The sequence below is a fragment of the Tursiops truncatus genome, chromosome 11, assembly GCF_011762595.2.
Source record: "Tursiops truncatus isolate mTurTru1 chromosome 11, mTurTru1.mat.Y, whole genome shotgun sequence".
NCBI lineage: Eukaryota > Metazoa > Chordata > Mammalia > Artiodactyla > Delphinidae > Tursiops > Tursiops truncatus.
The window spans coordinates 23388091-23411484 of NC_047044.1; positions in this window are offsets into that span (position 1 = coordinate 23388091).

Consider the following 23394-nt stretch of genomic DNA (forward strand, 5'->3'; position numbering starts at 1 on the left):
ATGGGAAAGCATCTTATCAGCTCAGACCTCCACCAATCCTGGATAAGTGACTATTCCCCCAGGAAGAGATTTAAAATATCCTTCTCCATCACACTACCAAGAAGTCTGATTTAACAAACGAACAAAAAGCAATGTTGTAAAGAACAAAAATTCAAGTCAAGTGCACTAAACTCTATGTGTTTTTGTGCATGTGTGTGGGTGTGGGTGTGTGAGAGAGATCTCTCTCTCTCTCTATATATATGTGTGTGTGTGTATATATATATATACACACACATATATATATATATACACACACATATATATGTGTGTGTATATATATGTGTGTGTATATATATATGTGTGTGTATATATATATGTGTGTGTATATATATATATATACACACACACACACACACACACATATATATATATATATAGAGAGAGAGAGAGAGAGAGAGAGGGACTTCAGTCAGAGATGGATTTAAGTTTATGGGAGCCTGAAGCTTTTACAATTTATGAAGCCCACTTTAAGAAAAAGAATACAAAATTATAAAGGACAACTTAATTACTAGAATAAATATTTATTTAGAATAAGAATAGAAATCACAACAAATGATACATTTTTAAAAGCTGTCAAATACCACGAACATTACAAAAAATAACGAAGTTTTTATTTAACTGCCTATTATATCTCTATGATACTTTGGGCTGCATATTCTTTGATTGCTTCTTCAATTGACAATAATTTGGAAATATAATTTTGGAAGACTTTCCACAGGCCTGCTTCCTTCTCCGCGTGTTTCAAACCATGTTTCTTCTCCAGGACCCACATATGTCCCATGCTACCTGCCATCGGACACGCTCACATGATGCTCTGACCTCTGCCCCTGCACCTGGTGCCATGAAGCCGAGTGAGGCAGCTAGTGAAGAGCAGGAGAGTGCCTGGGAGACATGTCATCACCAGGAAGGTTAGCAGTATCTTAACTATACTCTGAAGGGGCTGTGAGCCTCGTAAGTATATGCCATGCAAATTAAGGTATGAGCAGTTCAATCTCCCCTTAGCTGGATCCCCAAATACCTACAGCCACATCGCTATCTGACTTGAAGGGAAGTAGGACAGAGTGGAGATGGGAATGGAAAGAAACAGTAGCCTTAAGTAATCGTGGTTAAATTATCTTATTCGTACAAATTTTACACATTTGTAGGGTCCTCTCCCAGAGCCTTGGAAGGGACCTGTGCAATTGAAGGGTTCCGAAGTTTGACCTCATTAGCTTCATAGTAAATCCACCTCTGGCACCAGCCAACATTTTCCTGAGTGCTTAGGAAATATGGAAAGCTAAGCCCTCCATAAAAGTTAATTGATGATGACAGTATTTGGAGATTATCCTTTGAGAAAAGGCGTTATCGAAGACTAGAGATAAGTCATATTTAATAATTAGGGTCCTAAAGCAAGGTATAGACACTTCTCTGAAAATGCCAACTGGTGGGGATGGCATGGAACAGATTGCAAGAAAAATCCAGAAGGGTGTTGAAGTATCCCCATGGATCTTGAAGTTCCTAACTGAGGAGAAATTTGATTTTTCTGTCAGAATTCAAAGTAACTTATTCATAATTTTTAAATATAAGAATGTGTTTTAAGACATACATTTTTTTATCCTATAGTCTAGATTCCAGTCATTCTCAAATTCTGCTTTGTTTTTTTTTAAAATAAATTTATTTATTTTTGGCTGTGTTTGGTCTTCGTTGCTGTGCATGGGCTTTCTCTAGTTGTAGTCAGCGGGGGCTACTCTTCGTCGCGGTGTGCAGGCTTCTCATTGTGGTGGCTTCTCTTGTTGCAGAGTATGGGCTCTAGGTGCGTGGGCTTCAGTAGTTGTGGCACGCAGGCTCAGTAGTTGTGGCTCGCAGGCTCTAGAGCACAGATTCAGTAGTTGTGGTGCACGGGCTTACATGCTCTGCGGCATGTGGGATCTTCCTGGACCAGGGATCAAACCTGTGTCCCCTGCATTGGCAGGCGGATTCTTAACTACCAGGGAAGTCACTCTGCTTTGTTTTTGTAAACCTTCCAGGCAGGTACCTGATCTGTATGGGCACTACATAACTGTTATAGTCCTGATTTTGGTGTCAAAGTCGGGATAAACCAGAATAAATAACCTCCACATAGAATTCTATCTTAATAAGGCTTTTGTTTTGTTTTGTTTTTGGCATGCCACAAGTTACAACCAAAGGAAACATTCCAAGGACTGAATAAGTCACCTATATTATGAATACACTATTTGCAATAACTAAACCTGGGTATCTTGGGCTAAAAGCTTAAACTCTAAAGGATGGTGGCTCCTCAGGTGATACATAGAAAGTGGAGCAAATGAAGAAAATGATGGCAATAGATTCAAGCAACTGATAGATGTGCTGTATGATAAAGTTAAACAAGATTTAAAAAGACAATTATAAGGTCCATGACTATTTGTTGTAAAATAAATCACTTTTCTATCATGAAGGAGTTGTATAGAGACACCAAGAATCTCTGCAAGAAAATGAGATTCTTTTATTGAATAAAACTAAATGTGAGGCATGGAGAGTCAAGAAGTCAAGATTCTGACTATGAATGTAGAAAATAGAAGCATAGGTCACCAGGACAGCATTCTAAGGCATATCCTTAGAATGCCTTACCTCCAGTTATTGAAGGTACCAGGTTTTGCCTCACATATTTATCTATTTCTTCTATGTATAACTAAGACTTTTTTTGAAGAAATATAAGGCTGAAAAATACTGAAAAGGGGTTACTTAATTTATTTTTCTTTGGGACAAAAATATATCTAAGTTTAGATAGAAAATATACGTTATCTTCTTAAACATTTCTAGAAATGGAGATTCAGAGCCAATTCTGCTCAAACAGAATTCCAGTGTTTACACTGTTCTCTTCAGAGATGAATTTATCCATCTAACAATCTTACAGTATAATCTTGGGTCTTGTTTCTTTCCTTCTATAAAAAACAAAGCTTATTCATAATCCTTTGCACACTAACGATTCACACAATTTTGCTAAACTCACTCTCCAAGTTCTGTATTTTCTTTTCTGACCAGAAAAAGTCGACTTGCTTTGATGTTTTCTCTTATAACTCAATCCATTTTTTTATGACTCTTCTCTTAATTTTATCCCTCTTTATTCATGCAGCTCAGTTTAGCTCATCTTATATAAAAATTTGCTATTGTATCAGTTAGGAATGTGTTTGCCTGCAAGTAACAAAAACCTCAACAAACAGTAGCTTAAACAGGAAAGGGGTTAATTTGTCTCATGCAATAAGACGACAGGAGTAGGCAGTGCGGGGCAGGTTGGTGACTCAATGATGTCATTAAGCAAGAAGGATCCTTTTTTTTTCTCCCCCTCTGCTATCCTTAGAATGAGGTCTTTCTCAACATGCTTGTAACCTCATGGTCAGGAGTTGACTGCTGCACCTCTGAGCTTATGTTCATGTTACACAAAGAAAGATTCAGGAAAGGACTCAAGTCCTTTCAATAAGAGGTGGAATCTGGTTCCCTACCCACCACGTCTGGGTTGGCCTTGTCACTTGCCATGAACAACAGAATGTGAAGGAATTGAAGATATTTCAGTTATAAGCCTAGGCCTCCAGAAGTCCTGCATTTCTTCACTCTTTTTTGGAAACCACCAATGATGCCACTAAAACAGCCTGTTGGAGGTTGAGACGGTGTGGAGCAGAGACTAGCTATCTCAGTTGAGGCTACAGTAAATCAGTGAGCCCCCAACAGACCCATTACTAACCATAGACACATGAGTGAGCCAGCCTAAAATTGCAAAGCATGCTTTGCTGACTCCCCACTTACACTGGTGACCTAAGGAATCACAAGCTAAACAAATGGTTAGGAGACACTAAGTTTGAGGGTATTTTCTTATGCAGCAAAAGCTAACTGATACACATGGGCTCTTCCAAGCTGCACTATTCCTACCCCATATCCAGTAGTAGCTCATTGACCTAGATGAATTCATTTCTATTCTGGATGAACACTTACATCTCACTAGTCATCAATAAAAACTGAGTGACGCCTTTAGCTTCTCTCTGCAAAATTCCTTTTTATGAGTTTTGGACAAGATAACAATGATCCCAAGTGGGTTTCTCTTGTGCATATCCCATACATGGTTCCATAGTTTTTGCTCAGATTAATTCAGATAATTCTAGGAAAGCAGTTTGCCAAGGACAGTGACTCCTTCTTACCATTAGATGTTTCTGTGTTGGTGAAAAATATCAATATATAATATCCCCCAAACTTCAGAGCATAGTTATCAAACTCTCTGAGTTATTTTAAATTCTCTCTCTGCTGGCTTGAGGTGAAGAGGGAAATACCCCTCCTATACCTTAGTAAATGGATGGGACCAAATGACTCCAAAAGTCACACTGTAATCTCCAATAATCTAACCTGTTGTGGTACTGGGTTAAGAATCTCTTAACTGATTTTTAATTACTTCTCTTGCAAATCCCACATCATGGTTTCTCACCTCACATCAAAATATGACACCTACTTCCATTTCATCATCCTGTACACTGAGATAAAGTACTCTCCACATGCAGATTTTTAAGTCTATCAGCAAATACTAGAGTCATTTTGGGCCAGAGGTCAGGAGGGGAGGAAGTCAGGTAACTGCTTTCGAGAACCCAGAACTCAACAGAAAGTATGCCACATCTTACCTCAAATTTTATTCACAAAACTGAATTCATTTGAACATCATCCTTACCACTTGGGAGTCAAAGCTACCTGAAAAACTATAAACAAAATATAATGAATGCCAGTGAGATGGTGTCCTAAACGCTGAGAGCACTCTGGTGGGGTGCTGTAGGAAGCAGCTGCCCTACAATGTCTGTTCTTATTTAACATCTTCATTCATAAGGCAGAATAGGGAACAGACAGCACACTGATGAAATTCACAGATGGTACTCATTTGGGAGATATTATGAATACCAAGGATATCAGGGAAATGATACAATAGGACCTAGAGAAGGAATAACAGTGAGACTTGACTTTGAAAATGCAAAGCAATGAGTCTGAATATAAAAAAAGAAACCTTCAACATTTAAATAGAGGAGAGAAAACTAGAAGTCAATGTTGAAAGTGACATGGAGTTGGATAATGGAGTTAAATTTAAAAACGGGCCCTTTGAAATATAGCAGTAAAATTACTAGTGTATTTCTTAATCATCTCTGGTCTTTGAGAGATGAATGAGGTGCTGTTACCATGTGGTCCCCTATTCGAACTTATCACATTGTTTTTATAAATTACCTTTTTTTTTTTCTTGAAATACAGAATTTTATTTAGAAACCATTTAAAGTAGCAAAAAAACCCTGTCAGGACAGACCAGGTAGAAAATGGGTCTCAATAAAATGGAATTTTAGGGCCACAAAGTCTAAAAGGCCACAAAGGAGAAACGGCACCACTGTTATTTGAACAATGGCTACTTACTTGCATTTTTTGGCATCATTCATCACCGAATCTGGGTTTTCCTCTGAATTCCACACAGAGCATGCACCAGACAACAATTTTATCCTAAAATACCTGCTTGCTACACACATTTTAGGACAAGCTACCCCCAGAAACAAATAAATACATCAGGGCAGAACAGTCTCAGTAGTGGATAACACACATTTTGCAGAATTCTGCAGAACAAAGGAACTGAATAGACCGTGGGCAAAGCAAATGAGGGAGTTAAGGGATGAAATATTTTAAATATTAATAATTAACTCAGACATGGTACTGTATTTTCTGCAAAAGAAAATTAACATTTAGTAACACGTTAACATTTTTATCTCCAAAGAGATTAGTGCACTGGCAAAGTATTCCGATAACAGTGGAGGGCTGTGGACAGCAGGTACCGAAAACACCCAGCCTTGCAGATCCCAAGATAGCAGTGGCCTTCCTTCACTGATCACTCCCCTTGCCAGAGGTCCAGAAAGAACTTGCAGCATGATCACCTGCCTGCTGAACTTCCACTCTAAGCAGCAAACTTTAAGGAGCCAAAGGGGAGGCCCCAGTGGGCAAGGGGAGCAGAGAAGAGAAACACGTTAAATGTAAACTTAAAAGACAGTAAAACGGGACACAACCCCCATTCACATCCCAGAGATGTGGGCAAGTCCCCAAAAGTAGTTGTTAGATTTAAAAACTGGACACACCTCATTTCAAAAACAACAACAACAACAACAAAATACAGAAATAAATGCCTTAAGAGTATTTAAAACATGCTTGCATATTTCAAAATGTAAAATGTAACATGACAGGAGCTTTTGCGTGTTTGACATTGTGTCTGGGAAGGAAGGGCCAGAACCTGGAACCTTTGGGACCTGCTGTTCCCAGCCCTCGCGCGGGGCTGCCTGATGCTCGTAGGCCCAGACCTTGGCCCAAAAGGAAAGCTTGAAAAGTTACTTTGTGAAGCCATTTAGTGTCCTTGACCAATTGCATTCCTGATAAGAAGCAAGAGGCGTTGTTGCCTGGATGAATAGAGGGTGTGTTTCAGCCCTGAGACATTTTGAGCCGAAGAGCTTGATTTTCACAGAACTTTTCTCTGGTGATTTTTCCAGTTATCCCTGATATTTCTATGTACTGTAAATTACCTTTTGATTTGTATATTCTTTCCTATCACGTCAGACTTTAAGCTTCTTGAACACAGGGACTGAGTTACATTCGTTGTTGTAAATCTGCCTTAGCGACTGGCGCATAGTAGGCATTGGATAAATATTTCTTGAAGGTAAAAATGAACTACTTCCAACAATATCTCTTTCATGGGGTGAGATGATGACATGTTATCAGATAACATTTTGATTTCAGGTTATGAGTAAAGCAGGAGCAGGGGAGAATTATGAATAATGAGTAATAATAATATCACCTTTCACAATAACCATTTGAAGAGTCAAAAAAAGACTAACCCTCATATTCAAAAGGGACAGAGGGTATGAATTCCTAACTATGGAGATGAGGCATTTGAGACTTGTAGACCTCTGTCTGATTTGTAGAAGACATTTATGTCAGTTTTACCATTATGTTAGACATATAAGTCATGTTAGCACAGAATGTAGAATGTGAAAGTTATAACAGCAGCTCTCTGAGGATGGTTTTGGGACCTCTACTGACCTCAAAACTTTTTCAGGGAGTTCACAGGTTAAAATTATTCTCACATTATACTGCAATGTTATCTGCCTCCTCCAGTCTTCTTCTTTAGGGTGTATAATGGAGTTTTCCAGAGGTTAAATAAGGTGATCACATCATTGCCCTAGTGACTAGTGAAATGTTTGCTTGTGTTTTCTATTGTTTTAAGTTTTTCACAGCTTGAATTTCTAAAGCAGTAAATATTAATAGATAGGACACACACAAGCAAAAGCTTTGGGGAGCCCTTAATAATTTTTAAGAATGTAAAGCAGTTCTGGTACCAAAAAATTGAGAATTACTAGCTTTGGAGTCAAACAGATACAAGTTATAACTGACTTCCCAGTTATTTTCTAAGCCTCAGTGTCCTGGGCATAAGAGTAACATTTACATCGTGGAGTTGTTGTGAGGATTAAATAAGAAAATATAGGCAAGCAACAGAGCTCAGGGTTAAGTATACAGTCAACTCTTAATAAGTGGTTTATCATCATTGTAAAGGGATGATAACATGAAGTGACTTCCAGAAGCATTTTTTGACCCTTTGGAAACCATGTTTTCTTTGTAGTACTCCATCCATCCTCCAAGGAGAGGAGAGGAGAGGAGGTGAGAGGGCAGAGCCTTCATTCCTCAACCTTGAAATCAATGAGAAATTGATGATTCTGCTGCTTCTGACTTCTGGAGGGTGTGGGTTCATTAATTTCAAACCTGCTGCTAGAAGCTCCTGTGTGTAAATCAGAACAGGAAACATATGATGTCTCCCTGCTGGTGGTTAGAGCAGAAGGTCATCAATTTCAAGCAGGAGGAGCAAAGGGCTCTATGCTTCTGACCAATGGCCTTTACAGAGACAAATCTCTGCCACTGACAACAGTCCCATATGGAAGCTATCAAGGACCATGCTTTTTCATGTCTTAGAGAAGCCTTGTTCCCGAGAACTGCTGCATTCAAAATAGTACAGTACAAACGTTATCGATCATAAGGTAATCAAATTTACTTTTCTCTAACACTTCCCAATTAACGCTTTCATATGCATAGATCTATAACACCAGAGCTAGAAGGATCTTGGTGATTATTTGAACAAGGCCTCTAACATAGAGTTGACACGGAGAAAATAGGACTCAGACAATTTAAAGTTACTTGCCCAAGATCATACAGATAATGGGAGAACCATGATCTTATTCAAATTTATGATAACTTGATGACATATGCTATTATATGATGATATAATATATATATATAATAATAATATTATATATGATATTATTTATTAAAATCAATGTGCAGATGAGAGAACTTAGGTTTAACTATTTCCCCAGAGTTAATCTACTGAGTAAGTAGTACTGCACTACAGTAAGTAGTACAGATTCAAGTCTGAATCATCTTAGGGGGATTCACCACTTTATTTACAGAATTACTGTCATGTTTTGGGTAAAGCTTACTTCCCAGAAAAACAACTGTGAGGAACAATGATTCTGGAAATGCTGGTAGTAGCGTACCTACCCTTCCTTCCTCCACCAAACACTTTAGTCCTGCTGTATCCTCCCATATCTCAAGAGTTCTCAGTGTGTCCCTGATAAGACCCTGCCTATTGGGAAGAATGAGCATATTCTTGGGAGGCACTAATACCGATGACAAATTGTTCATCCTTAGGCAAAGTTGATGACTCTAATGCAAGAAGCTTGCTCAGAAATTTTTCCTTTGCTATTTTGTTGCTGTAGTGGAAATCCCACCACCACCTGTTCATTTACATTATACTTCTAAGGCCTTTACTAAGAATGAAATGTTACTTCGTGAAGGTGATGCATTAACTTTATTCAACACCATAAACTGGCTTTTCATATTCACTTAGATTAGTTCTGTATTGAGGTCAACAAGGAATAGTGACTATGATGAGAGCTATAGAGGTGGGCAACCGAAGGGCACTGAGTATCAAGGGAAGTCTTACCATAGTTCCTTCTACTCTGGTTTGAACTACATGAATGAATCAGTAAATATCTTCCTAATATTGTAAAAGATCTTTATTCTTATGGGTAGCCCCTAATTATGATAGAGTGTGGGAGACATATTCATGGACGTGGGCTTTTGGTTCAGAGTCTTTCTCTGCTTTTTATAAACTATGTGACTTTGAGTAAGTTATTTGACCTTCTGAGCTTCAGTTTCCTCAAGTATGAACAACAATAGCTACCGCATAGGATTTTTGTTATAAACTTAATAATGGCAACACTTATCATCATGATTACTAGTTAAGTAGTGAACTACGCTATTAGTCAGGATCAACTAGGTTATGCTACAATAACAAATCAATCCCCAAACCCTGTGGCTTAATACAACAAAAGTTGGTTTTCCACTCATACTACATGTCCACTATGGGTTAGCGGGCCACACTCAGGAACCCAGGCTGGCACTCTCCCCCATATTGTATCTCACCCATTTGAGACATGTGTTTCTCTCAGTAACCCCAGCAGAGGAAGAGAGCTCTGGGGAGTCTTGCACCAGCAATTACAACCTTTGGCTCAGGAATAAGACATGTCATTTCAGCTCACAGCCTGGTGGCTAGAGGTATCCTCGCGAACTCACCTAATTGCATGGTGCCTGGATATACAGGAAGCCCAGTGAATGTTTGTTGAAGGAATAAAGCAATAAACAAAAATAACAATTTATGTAAAGCATTGTTTCTATGTGCCAAGAACTGATTTACACATTTTTCTTGTTAAATGACTAAATGGACACAGCTAGATATAAGGTTAGCTCTGGATACTGATATTAATGTACTTTCATAATATATGATTTTAGAAAAATATTAAATCTTTCTTTTCCCTTCCTTTGCAGCATCAGTTTCGAGAGGATAATTCAAAAGCCCCTAAGTCCTACATTCGGTTTGCCTCATTTAAAAACTATTCATAGGAATTTGACAATGACATTAGGTGTCTCCATTACCGCTTCATACATCAGTTAATGTGAGCTTGCTTTCAAGTCCGAATCTAAAAGTCCAGGTGCATCTTAACTCTGAACGCTTTGAAGTTTACGCATCCTTATTTAATGCGATAATGTAATCTATACGTTCAGAATCCATTTGAGGGGCAGTAAAGGGAAAATGGCACACCAAAGGAAAGATGAACTGCTCTCTGGAGCGAAGTCTATCTTGCACATGCATTCATCTTAGGCAGACACTGTTGTTTAAACTAAAAATAACCACAGCCAGTTCTGTGACACTAACCTGCTTAGTTACTCCTGTATGAACCAAGAATGAAAATGAGGACAAAGGTTGGCAGTGAGTCTGATGATTATTTTATGTCCATGCTCATGCTGTTTCATCTTGCCTGGAGGAAAATGGCGCCTGTGTGTCAGATGCGCACGTTCATTTCTCGAGTTGTAATTAATTTACTTGGGTAGTTGTTACCCATAAGAGATTAGAATGCTGAATACCCTACCGACTCTAACAATGCAGACAGATTACCAGGTAACGCTCGGAAAAAACTTTGCCATGACCGTCAGCTCCACGGCGTTACCCAGAGGGCACCGCTTACTTATTTTTTTTTCCTTGTCTTTTACCACATTCTAAATTGGTATACCTGTAAACACATTAATAGTCTTAATAGATACCCATCCACCCCAAAAGAATTTGCATCCTGGAAAACGACAAAAGAGAAGAATACTCATTCAGAAAAATTAAGGGGAGGGAAGTTGGCACTGAGACTTGAGGGGGGAAGAAAGGAAGCTGAAAAATAGAATTTACATAATGAGCAAAGGAAAAAGGTTAAAGCCTTTTTTTTATTCATCTACTGGCTCTTAAGAATGCCTCAAGGATTAGAATAGACACTAGTCATATTCATACCAAATATGAGGAAAGCAGCCTGAGGATATTCCTTCTTTTTATTCCTCAAGAAACAAGCAATTATTTCTTATCTATCTGGGGAAATCATTGCAGGGCGGGGCACCCAGGAAAAAAAAAAACAACAAAAATACAAAAACGCTGAGGAAGTAATCTTTCACACTTCAAACATTTCTCATGGCTCTGTTTGTTATTACGAAGCAATCCTGTCAGGTAGTCTTAAAATCTTTTGAATTCTTCCTTACAGAGTTTCCCACTTCAAACAAGAAGCAATTGCTTATAACAAAATGACAATTATCAAAACCTAAACAAAATGGAAGTTGTTTGCACAACAGTCAATCTGTTCAGGCTGACTGCAACAAGCGAAACGAAGCTAAGACATCTCAAATAGTTATATTTTGTGCAGTAAACAGCTCAAGTATTTCCCTACTCTCTCACAGGGGTACATATAATACCACTGTGATTTTAACATTGAGACAGGGACACATTTCTTAGCTTCTCTGATGGACTCAGATGCCCCTTTTTGTGTTCTCATTGTTCTGTGTATTTCTCCTTTGTAACACTAACTACAGCTGGAATTTTACATTTACTCATGATTGTTTTAGTAATGTTTGGGTTCCCTAGGCATTGGATCCCTGAGGACAGCAGACATGCCCCCTTCTTGGTTCACCATTGCGTCCCCATCTCCTGGCATAGGTCTGGTAAATGCAGACGTGCATGGATCTGTGTTGGATAAATGTATTAATGAAGGTAGATAAAACTGTTAATTAGTTCAGTTAAAGTCTGGGACACTGATGGTAGTCCCCCTTGTCACCTCTTTATTCTGTTCTCCACACCCTTATTCAAGGTGCTCTTTACCCAGGGACTGTCTTCAGTAACATTTTCCACTTCATTTTTAGAACTGTTTTATATTTATAGAAAAATTGCAAATATAGTACAGAGAGTTCCCACATACCCTGAACCCAATTTTTCCTATTATTAACATCTTATATTAGTGTTTCTTACAATTAATGAACCAATAGTGATATATATTATTGTTAACTAAAGTCCAGATCTCCTTAGTTTTTATGTAATGTTCTTTTTCTGTTCCAGGGCCCCATCCAGGATGACACAGCACATGTAATTACCACGTATCCTTAGGCTCTTCTGGCTGTGACAGTTTCTCAGTCTGTGCTTTTTTTTTTTCTTTTTTCTATGACCTTGACAGTTTGAGGAGTACTAGTCAGGTATTTTGTAGACTATTCTTCTGTTGGGATTGGTCTGAAGCTTTTCTCATAATTAGACTAGGGTTATGTATTTGAGGGAGGAATACCACAGAGGAGAAGTGTTATTTTCATCACATCACATCAAGGGTACATTTATCAACATGACTTAATCACTGAGATTGTTGACCTTGATCACCTGGCTGAGGTTGTGCTTGTTAGTTTTCTCCACTGTGTGCAGCTATACTTAAGGGATCTGGGACTTATACCGCATATTCCAGAAGGTGAAATATCTAAAATTATTTGAAATTCTTCTGTATGGGAAACTTGCCTATTCTCCCTCATTTATTTATTTATTCAATACTTTACATAAGTATGGCTCGTGGATATTTATTTCATATATTAGGTTATAACCCAATACTACTTTCTTTATTCTGTCGCTCACATTGTTCCAGCTCTGGCCACTGGGAGCTCTTTCCGTTTGTTCCTGTGTCTCTTGGACATACCCTCGTCATTGAGGGGTCTTGTTTGTTTGTTTTTGATTTTTTAGTCCTTACTTTCTGACACTATAAGACACTCCAGACTCGTCTTGTATAGTTCCTGTCCCATTCCAGGACTCAGCAATTTCAGCTATTTCTTCAAGGAACTTTTCTTCCTTTTGTTGGGGAATGGTCTTAGAAACCAAGATCTGCCTACTAGGTGTGCTCACTGCTACTGGGGGTATTGTTGCTTCTAGACCAACTCAGCTGATGCAGCAAGGTATTGTGGTATTCATTTGCAAATACATGCATATCTATACCTATTTTTATATGGAACCATCTGTATCTATGTTAAGCCAAACATGAGTTCATACTGATGTTTCTAATTCTGATTCATTGCAACATGGATCACTCTAGCCTCTTCCCTGTGTATATCTGTAAACTTCCGCTCCAGCAGTGATAAACTTGGCTTCTACCATCCACCATCCATTTACTTAATTGTTCAATTCCAGTCCACACATAGAGAAATATCAGGATTGTTAACTGATATTCTTGTGGGATATGACTTTATCAACTAGAATATGGTGTTTATCTACAACTTCTTCTGCCTTTAGTTTTATATTCCACTCATTTCCAAAGTTACTTTGGTCAGCACCACTTTTTTCTCCCACCCCTTCCAGTGAGGTTGTCTTAAACATTTGCAACACAGATTGTTTTAAGACAGTATGCTTTACATTCTGTGACTACTAGACCTCCAAAAATGATTTTTTAAATAATTTACAAAAATTAAGGCTCACTTTTTGTGCTGTAAAATTCAGTGGGCTTTGATAAATGCATAATGTCATGTATCCACAATTACAGTATCATACAGAATAGTTTCACTACCATAAAACATTTCCCACGCTTCACCTATTTAACTTCCCTCCCCTTTCCCCCAAATCCTTGGCAATCACTGATTTTTTTTTTTACCATTACTAGATTTTTGCCTTTTCCAGATGCCATATAATTGGAATCATATAACATATAGCTTTCTTTAAATGGCTTCTTTCACTTAGCTATATGAATTTGATCTTCATCCACATCTTTTTGTGGATTGAGAGCTCATTTCTTTTTATTTCTGCGTAATATTCTATCGTATAGATGTGCCACAGGTTGTTTATCCATTCACTTATTTAATGAAAGACATTCTGGTTGCTTCCAACTTTTGGTGGTTATGAATAAAGTTGCTATAAATTATTCACTTGCAGATTTTTATACAGACGTAATTTTCAAATCACTTGAATAAATACCTAGGAGTGCAATTGCTGGATACTATCTCCAGTAACTCAAAAACTACCAGCAAAATCTCACTGAAGCTTTAACTGAAAATATATATATTTTTTTAACATCATTATTGGAGTATAATTGCTTTATAACTGGTGTGTTAGCTTCTGCAGTTTCTGCTTTATAACAAGTGAATCAGCTATACATATACATATATCCCCATATCTCCTCCCTCTTGTGTCTCCCTCCCACCCTCCCTATCCCACCCATCTAGGTGGTCACAAAGCACGGAGCTGATCTCCCTGGGCTATGTGGCTGCTTCCCACTAGCGATCTATTTTACATTTGGTAGTATATATATTTCCATGCCACTCTCACTTCGTCCCAGCCTACCATTCCCACTCCTCATGTCCTCAAGTCAATTCTCTACATCTGAGTCTCTATTCCTGTCCTGCCCCTACGTTCTTAAGAACGTTTTTTTTTTTTTAGATTCCATATATATGTGTTAGCATATGGTATTTGTTTTCCTGTTTCTGACTTAATTCACTCTGTTTGACAGACTCTAGGTCCATCCACCTCACTACAAATAACTCAATTCGTTTCTTTTTATAGCTGAGTAATATTCCATTGTATATATGTGCAGCATCTTCTTTATCCATTCATCTGTTGACGGACACTTAGGTTGCTTCCATGTCCTGGTTATTGTAAATAGAGCTGCAATGAAACTTGTGGTATATGACTCTATTTGAATTATGGTTTTCTTAGGGTATATGCCCAGTAGTGGGATTGCTGGGTCATATGTTAGTTCTATTTTTAGTTTTTTAAGGAACCTCCATACTGTTCTCCAGAATGGTTGTATCAAGTTACATTCCCACCAACAGTGCAAGAGGGTTCCCTTTTCTCCACACCCTCTCCAGCATTTACTGTTTGTAGATTTTTTGATGATGGCCATTCTGACTGGTGTGAGGTGATACCTCATAGTAGTTGTTTTTTTTTTTTTTTTTGGTGGTACGTGGGCCTCTCACTGCTGTGGCCTCTCCCGCTGCGGAGCACAGGCTCCGCACGCGCAGGCTCAGCGGCCATGGCTCACGGGCCCAGCCGCTCCGTGGCATGTGGGATCTTCCCGGACCGGGGCATGAACCCGTGTCCCCTGCATCGGCAGGCAGACTTCCAACCACTGTGCCACCAGGGAAGCCCTCATTGTAGCTTTGATTTCTCTAATAATTAGTGATGTTGAGCATCCTTTCACATGTTTGTTGGCAGTCTGTATATTGTCTTTGGAGAAATGTCTATTAAGGTCTTCTGCCCATTTTTGGATTGGGTTGTGTGTTTTTGTGATATTGAGCTGCATGAGCCGCTTGTAAATTTTGGAGATTAATCCTTTGTCAGTTGATTCGTTTGCAAATATTTTCTCCCATTTAGAGGGTTGTCGTTTTGTCTTGTTTAGGTTTTCCTTTGCTGTGCAAAAGCTTTTAAGTTTCATTAGGTCCCGTTTCTTTATTTTTATTTTAATTTCCATTTCTCTAGGAGGTGGGTCAAAAAGGATCTTCCTGTGATTTATGTCACAGAGTGTTCTGCTGATGTTTTCCTCTAAGAGTTTTATAGTGTCTGGCCTTATATTTAGGTCGTTATTCCATTTTGAATTTACTTTTGTGTGTGGTCTTAGGAAGTGTTCTAATTTCTTTCTTTTACTTGTAGCTGTCCAGTTTTCCCAGCACCACTTATTGAAGAGGCTGTCTTTTCTGGGCTTTCTATACTATTCCATTGAGCTATAATTCTGTTTTTGTGCCAGTACCATACTGTCTTGATTACTGTAGCTTTGTAGTATAGCCTGAAGTCAGGGATTCTGATATCTCCAGCTCCGTTTTGCTTTCTCAAGATTGCTTTGGCTATTCGGGGTCTTTTGTATTTCCATACAAATTGTGAAGTTTCTTGTTCTCGTTCTGTGAAAAATGCCATTGGTACTTTGATAGGGATTGCATTGAATCTGTAGATTGCTTTGGGTACTATAGTCATTTCCACAATGTTGATTCTTCCAATCCAAGAACATAGTATATCTCTCCATCTGTTTGTACCATCTTTAATTTTTTTCATCAGTGTCTTATAGTTTTCTGCATACAGGTCTTTTGTCTCCTTAGGTAGGTTTATTCCTAGATATTTTATTCTTCTTGTTGCAATGGTAAGTGGGAGTGTTTCCTTAATTTCTCTTTCAGATTTCTCATCATTAGTGTATAGGAATGCAAGAGATTTCTGTGTATTAATTTTGTATCCTGCTACTTTACCAAATTCATTGATTAGCTCTCCTAGTTTTCTGGTAGTATCTATAGGATTCTCTATGAATAGTATCATGTCATCTGCAAACAGTGACAGCTTTACTTCTTCTTTTCTGATTTGGATTCCTTTTATTTCTTTTTCTTCTCTGAGTGCTGTGGCTAAAACTTACAAAACTATGCTGAATAATAGTGGTGAGAGTGGACATCCTTGTCCTGTTCCTGATCTTGGTGGAAATGGTTTTAGTTTTTCACAATTGAGAACGATGTTGGCTGTGGGTTTGTCATGTATGGCCTTTATTATGTTGAGGTAAGTTCCCTCTATGCCTAATTTCTGGAGGGTTTATTATCATAAATGGGTGTTGAATTTTGTCAAAAGCTTTTTCTGCATCTATTGTGATGATCATATGGTTTTTCTCCTTCAATTTGTTAATATGGTTTATGACGTTGAGTGATTTGCATATATTGAAGAATCCTTGCATTCTTGGGATAAACCCCACTTGATCTTGGAGTATGATTTTTTAATGTGCTGTTGGATTCTGTTTGCTAGTATTTTGTTGAAGATTTTTGCATCTATGTTCATCAGTGATATTGGCCTGTAGTTTTCCTTTTTTATGACATCTTTGTCTGGCTTTAGTATTAGGAAGATGGTGGCCTCATAGAATGATTTTAGACTGTTCCTCCCTTTGCTATATTTTGGAAGAGTTTGAGAAGGATAGGTATTATCTCTTCTCTAAATATTTGATAGAATTCACCTATAAGCCATCTGGTCCTGGGCTTTTTTTTGTTGCAAGATTGTTTTTTTTTTTGTGGTACACGGGCCTCACTGTTGTGGCCTCTCCCGTTGCAGAGCACAGGCTCTGGAAGAGCAGGCTCAGCGGCCATGGCTCACGGGCCTAGTCGCTCCACAGCATGCAGGATCTTCCCAGACCGGGGCATGGACCCATGTCCCCTGCATCGGCATGCAGACCCTCAACCACTGTACCACCAAGGAAGCCCTGTTGGAAGATTTTTTAATCACAGTCTCAATTTCAGTGCTTGTGATTGTTCTGTTTATATTTTCTATTTCTTCCTGGTTCAGTCTCGGCAGGTTGTGCTTTTCTAACAATTTGTCCATTTCTTTCAGGTTGTCCATTTTATTGGCATATCGTTGCTCATAGTAATCTCTCATGAGCCTTTGTATTTCTGCAGTGTCAGTTGTTACTTTTCCTTTTTCATTTCTAATTCTATTGATTTGAGTCTTCTCCCTTTTTTTCTTGATGTGTCTGGCTAATGGTTTATCAATTTTGTTTATCTTCTCAAAGAAAGAACTTTTTGTTTTATTGATCTTTGCTATCATTTCCTTCATTTCTTTTCGTTTATTTCTGGTCTGATCTTTATGATTTCTTTTTATTTTTAGAAGATGTTGGGGATAGGAGTTTATTAATTAATTAATTTATTTTTGCTGTGTTGAGTCTTCGTTTCTGTGTGAGGGCTTTCTCTAGTTGTGGCAAGCATGGGCCACTCTTCATCGTGGTGTGCAGGCCTCTCACTATCACGGCCTCTCTTGTTGTGGAGCACAGGCTCTAGACATGCAGGCTCAGTAGCTGTGGCTCATGGGTCTAGTTGCTCCACGACATGTGGGATCCTCCCAGACCAGGGCTAGAGCCTGTGTCCCCTGCATTAGCAGGCCGATTCTCAACCACTGCACCACAAGGGAAGTCCTATGATTTCTTTCCTTATGATAACTTTGGGGTTTTTTTTGTTCTTCATTGTCTAATTGCTTTGGGTATAAGGCTAGGTTGTTTATTTGAGACGTTTCTTGTTTCTTGAGGTAGGATTCTATTTCTAGGAACTTCCCTCTTAGAACTGCTTTTGCTGCATCCCATAGGTTTTGGGTTATCGTGTTTCCATTGGCATTTGTTGCTAGGTATTTTTTGATTTCTTCAGTGATCTCTTGGCTATTTAGTAGTGTATTGTTTGACCTCCATGTGTTTGTATTTTTTACAGTTTTTTTCTGTAATTGACATCTAGTCTCATAGCATTGTACTCGGAAAAGATACTTGATACAATTTCAATTTTCTTAAATTTACCAAGACTTGATTTGTGACCCATGATATGATCTATCCTACAAAATGTTCCATGAGCACTTAAGAAAGTGTATTCTGTTGTTTTGGGAGGGAATGTCCTATAAATATCAATTAAGTCCATCTTGTTTAATGTATCATTTAAAGCTTGTGTTTCCTTATTGATTTTCATTTTGGATGATCTGTCCATTGGTGAAAATAGGGTGTTAAAGTCCCCTACTATAATTGTGTTACTGTTGATTTCCCCTTTTATGGCTGTTAGCATTTGCCTTACGTATTGAGGTGCTCCTATGTCGAGTGCATAAATATTTACAATTGTTATATTTTCTTCTTGGGTTGATCCCTTGATCATTATGTAGTGTCCTTCTTTGTCTCTTGTAATAGTCTTTATTTTAAAGTCTATTTTGTCTGATATGATATTTACTACTCCAGCTTTCTTTTGATTTGCATTTGCATGGAATATCTTTTTCCATCCCCTCACTTTCAGTCTGCATTTGTCCCTAGGTCTGAAGTGGGTCTCTTGTAGACAGCATATGTACAGGTCTTGTTTTTGTATCCATTCAGCCAGCCTATGTCTTTTGGTTTGAGCATTTAATCCATTTACATTTAAGGTAATTATCGACATGTATGTTCCTATTACCATTTTCTTAATTGTTTTAGATTTGTTATTGGAGGTCTTTTCCTTCCCTGTGTTTCCTGCCTAGAGAAGTTCCTTTAGCATTTGTTGTAGAGCTGGCTTGGTGGTGCTGAATTCTCTTAGCTTCTGCTTGTTTGTAAAGTTTTTAATTTGTCTGTCGAATCTGAATGAGATCCTTGCTGGGTAGAGTAACTTTCATTGTAGGTTTTTCCCTTTCATGACTTTAAATATGTCCTGCCACTCCCTTCTGGCTTGCAGAGTTTCTGCTGAATGATCAGCTGTTAACCTTATGTGGATTCCCTTTTATGTTATTTGTTGCTTTTCCCTTGCTGCTTTCAATATTTTTTCTTTGTATTTAATTTGTGATAGTTTGATTAATATGTGCCTGGCATGTTTCTCCTTGGATTTATCCTGTATGGGACTCCCTGTGCTTCCTGGACTTGATTGACTATTTCTTTTCCCATGATAGGGAAGTTTTCAACTATATTTTTTTCAAATATTTTCTCAGTCCCTTTCTTTTACTCTTCTTCTTCTGGGACCCCTATAGTTCAAATGTTGGTGCCTTTAATGTTGTCCCAGAGGTCTCTGAGACTGTCCTCAATTCTTTTCATTCTCTTTTCTTTATTCTGCTCTGTGGTAGTTATTTCCACTATTTTATCTTCCAGGTCACTTATCTGTTCTTCTGCCTCAGTATTCTGCTATTGATTCCTTCTAGAGAATTTTTAATTTCAGTTATTGTGTTTTTCATCATTGTTTGTTTGCTCTTTAGTTCTTCTAGGTCCTTGTTAAACATTTTTTGTATTTTCTCCATTCTATTTCCAAGATTTTGGATCATCTTTACTATCATTACTCTGAATCCTTTTTCAGGTCGACTGCCTATTTCCTCTTCATTTGTTTGGTCTGTTGGGTTTTTACCTTGCTCCTTCATCTGCTGTGTGTTTCTCTGTCTTCTCATTTAGCTTAACTTACTCCTTTTTGCAGACTGCAGGTTTGTAGTTCCCATTGTTTTTGGTGTCAGCCCCCAGTGGCTAAAGTTGTTTCAGTGGGTTGTGTAGGCTTCCTGGTGGAGGGGACTGGTGCCTGTGTTCTGGTGGATGAGGCTGGATCTTGTCTTTCTGGTGGGCAGGACCACATCCGGTGGTGTGTTTTGTGGTGTTTGTGACCATATTATGATTTTAGGTAGCCTGTCTGCTAATGTGTGGGGTTGTGGTCTTGTCTTGCTAGTTTTTTGGCATAGGGTGTCCAGCACTGTAGCTTGCTGGTCATTGAATGGAGGTGGGTGTTAGTGTTGAGATGGAGATCTCTGGGAGAGCTTTCGCTGTTTGATATTACATAGAGCAAGGAGGTCTCTGGTGGACCAATGTCTTGAAGTCAGCTCTCTCACCTCAAAGGCACAGGCTTGACACACAGCCAAAGCACAAAGACACTGTCAGCCACATGGCTCAGAAGAAAAGGGAGGAAAACAGGAAGAAAGAAAGAAAAAACAAAATAATAAAAGAAAAGAAAAATTTTATTAAAATAAAAAATTTCAAAAAATTATTAAAAATAAAAAACATAAAAAGTAATTAAAAAAAGAAAGAAAGGGGCTCCCCTGATGGCACAGTGGTTGAGAGTCCACCTGCCGATGCAGGGGACGTGGGTTCTTGCCCTGGTCCAGGAGGATCCCGCATGCTGTGGAGTGGCTGGGCCTGTGGGCCGTGGCTGCTGGGCCTGCACGTCCAGAGCCTGTGCTCTGCAGCGGGAGAGGCCACAGCAGTGAGAGGCCTGTGTACCGGTAAAAAAAAAGAAAAGAAAGAAAAAAGAGAGAAACCAAACCAAAAAACAAGTCCACCAATGATAGCAAGTACTAAAAACTATACTAAAGAAAAAAAAAACCAAAAAAACGAACAAACAGAAATGGACAGACAGAACCTTTGGACAAATGGTAAAACAAAGCTATACAGGCAAAATCACAGAAAGAAGCATACACATACACACTCACAAAAAGAGAAAAAGAAAAAACATGTATATATCTGTATAAAAAAAAGGAAGAGAGCAACCAAATCAATAAACAAATCTAATAAGCTCTAAATACTAAACTAAGATAAATATAAAACCTGAAACAAATTAGATACAGAAAGCAAACCCCAAGTCTACAGTTGCTCCCAAAGTCCACCTCCTCAATTTGGAATGATTTGTTGTCTATTCAGGTATTCCACAGATGCAGGGTACATCAAGTTGATTGTGGAGATTTAATCCGCTGCTCCTGAGGCTGCTGGGAGAGATTTCCTTTTCTCTTCTTTGTTCGCACAGCTCCTGGGGTTCAGCTTTGGATTTGGCCCCACCTCTGCCTGTAGGTCCTCAGAGGACGTCTGTTCCCCACCCACACAGGAGCGTGTTAAAGGAGCAGCTGATTCGGGGGCTCTGGCTCATTCAGGACAGGGGGAGGGAGGGGTACGGAATGCGGGGCAAGCCTGCGGTGGCAGAGGCCGGTGTGACGTTGCAACAACCTGAGGTGCAGTGTGCGCTCTCCTGGGGAATTTGTCCCAGGATCACGGGACCCTGGCAGTGGCGGGCTGCTCAGGCTCCCGGGAGGGAAGGTGTGGAGAGTGACCTGTGCTTGCACACAGGCTTCTTGGTGGCGGCAGCGGCAGCCTTAGCGTCTCATGCCCGTCTCTGGGGTCTGCGCTGATAACCGTGGCTCGCATCCATCTCTGGAGCTCGTTTAGGTGGTGCTCTGAATCCCCTCTCCTCACACACCCCGAAACAATGGTCTCTTGCCTCTTCAGCAGCTCCAGACTTTTTCCTGGACTCCCTCCTGGCTAGCTGTGGCGCACTAGCCCCCTGCAGGCTGTGTTCACGCAGCCAACCCCAGTCCTCTCCCTGGGATCTGACCTCCAAAGCCCGAGCCTCAGCTCCCAGCCCCTGCCCGCCCCCGCAGGTGAACAGACAAGCCTCTCGGGCTGGTGTGTGCTGGTTGGCACCGATCCTCTGTGCGGGAATCTCTCCGCTTTGCCCTCCGCACCCCTGTTGCTGCGCTTGCCTCTGTGGCTCCGAAGCTTCCCCCCCGCCCACCACCGCCCCCCCCCCCACCCCGGCATCTCCACCAGTGAAGGGGTTTCCTAGTGTGAGGAAACTTCTTCTCCTTCCCAACTCCCTGCCAGAAGTGCAGGTCCCGTCCCTATTCTTTTGTCTCTGTTTTTCTTTTTTCTTTTTCCCTACCCAGTTATGCGGGGAGTTTCTTGCCTTTTGGGAAGTCTGAGGTCTTCTGCCAGCGTTCAGTAGGTGTTCTGTAGGGGTTGTTCCACATGTAGATGTGTTTCTGATGTACTTGTGGGGAGGAAGGTGATCTCCACGTCTAACTCCTCTGTCATCTTGAAGGTCTCTCTGAAAATATAGTTTTAAACCAACATTTATTGAATATTGATTATGTTCCAAGTTTTGCACAGATACTTTTACATCCCTCATTTACTCATTCATTCTGCAAATATTTATTAAATCTCTAGCACTATGTGCAGACTCTTCTAGGCACTGGGGATGGAGCCATGAACAACAGTAACAATAATCCTTCCTTTAAGGAGTTTTTTTTCCAGTTAAGGAAAACATTATAAATGAATGAATAAATAAATATCTAAAATGGCAAGTAAAGCTGAGTGTTTATAAATAGTATGACAGGGTAGGGACCTCCCTGGTGGTCTGGTGGTTAAAAATCTGCCTTCCAATGCAGGGGACGCAGGTTCGATCCCTGGTCGGAGAACTAAGATCCCACATGCCGCAGGGCAACTAAGCCTGTGCACCGCAACTACTGAGCCCGTGAAGCACACGTAGAGAGCCCGCGTGCTGCAACTGCTGAGCTTGTGCACGCCACAGCAAAAGATCCCGCATGCCGCAATGAAGATCCTGCATGCCGCAACTAAGACTCCACACAGCCAAATTAATTAATTTTAAAAAATTAAAAAAAAAACCCTATTAAAAAAAAGAAAGCGTGTCAGGGTAAGGTAGGCTGAGGGGTGTATTTTGTGTCAAGTGGATTAGAAAAGGCTTCACAGACAAGGTTGACATTTGCCCAGATATTTAACTGAAGTGAGAAGGTGGGTAAGGAATAGTTAAAAGTATATGCAAAGGCCCTGAGGCTGTACCATACCTACCATGTTCACATTTTAGAAAGATCAAGGTGGCCAGTGTGAATGAAGCCAGTGAGAGAAGAGGGGAATGTGAAACACTGAGATGAGAGAGGAAGAAGTTAGGAGGGCAGATTCTATAGGGTCCTTTGACCATGGTGAGCACCTTGCATTTTATTCTAAGATAGGAAGCCACTGGAAGGTTTGAGCAGAGGAGAGAGCTGATCTGCCGAACACAGGCAATGGTTCCCCTTTTTTCACTCAGAGTAAAAGCCAAGCACTCGTCTGCAAAGTCGTGCTGGGGCAGCTTACTGGAAAGTGGCAAATATGGTAGGATCCCAGCAACATCACTGCAAAGGTCTGGTCAGACGATTTTTACTTAAAAGAGGTACCATGAGGGAAGAGCATCTGACTCCTGTAAGTTCAT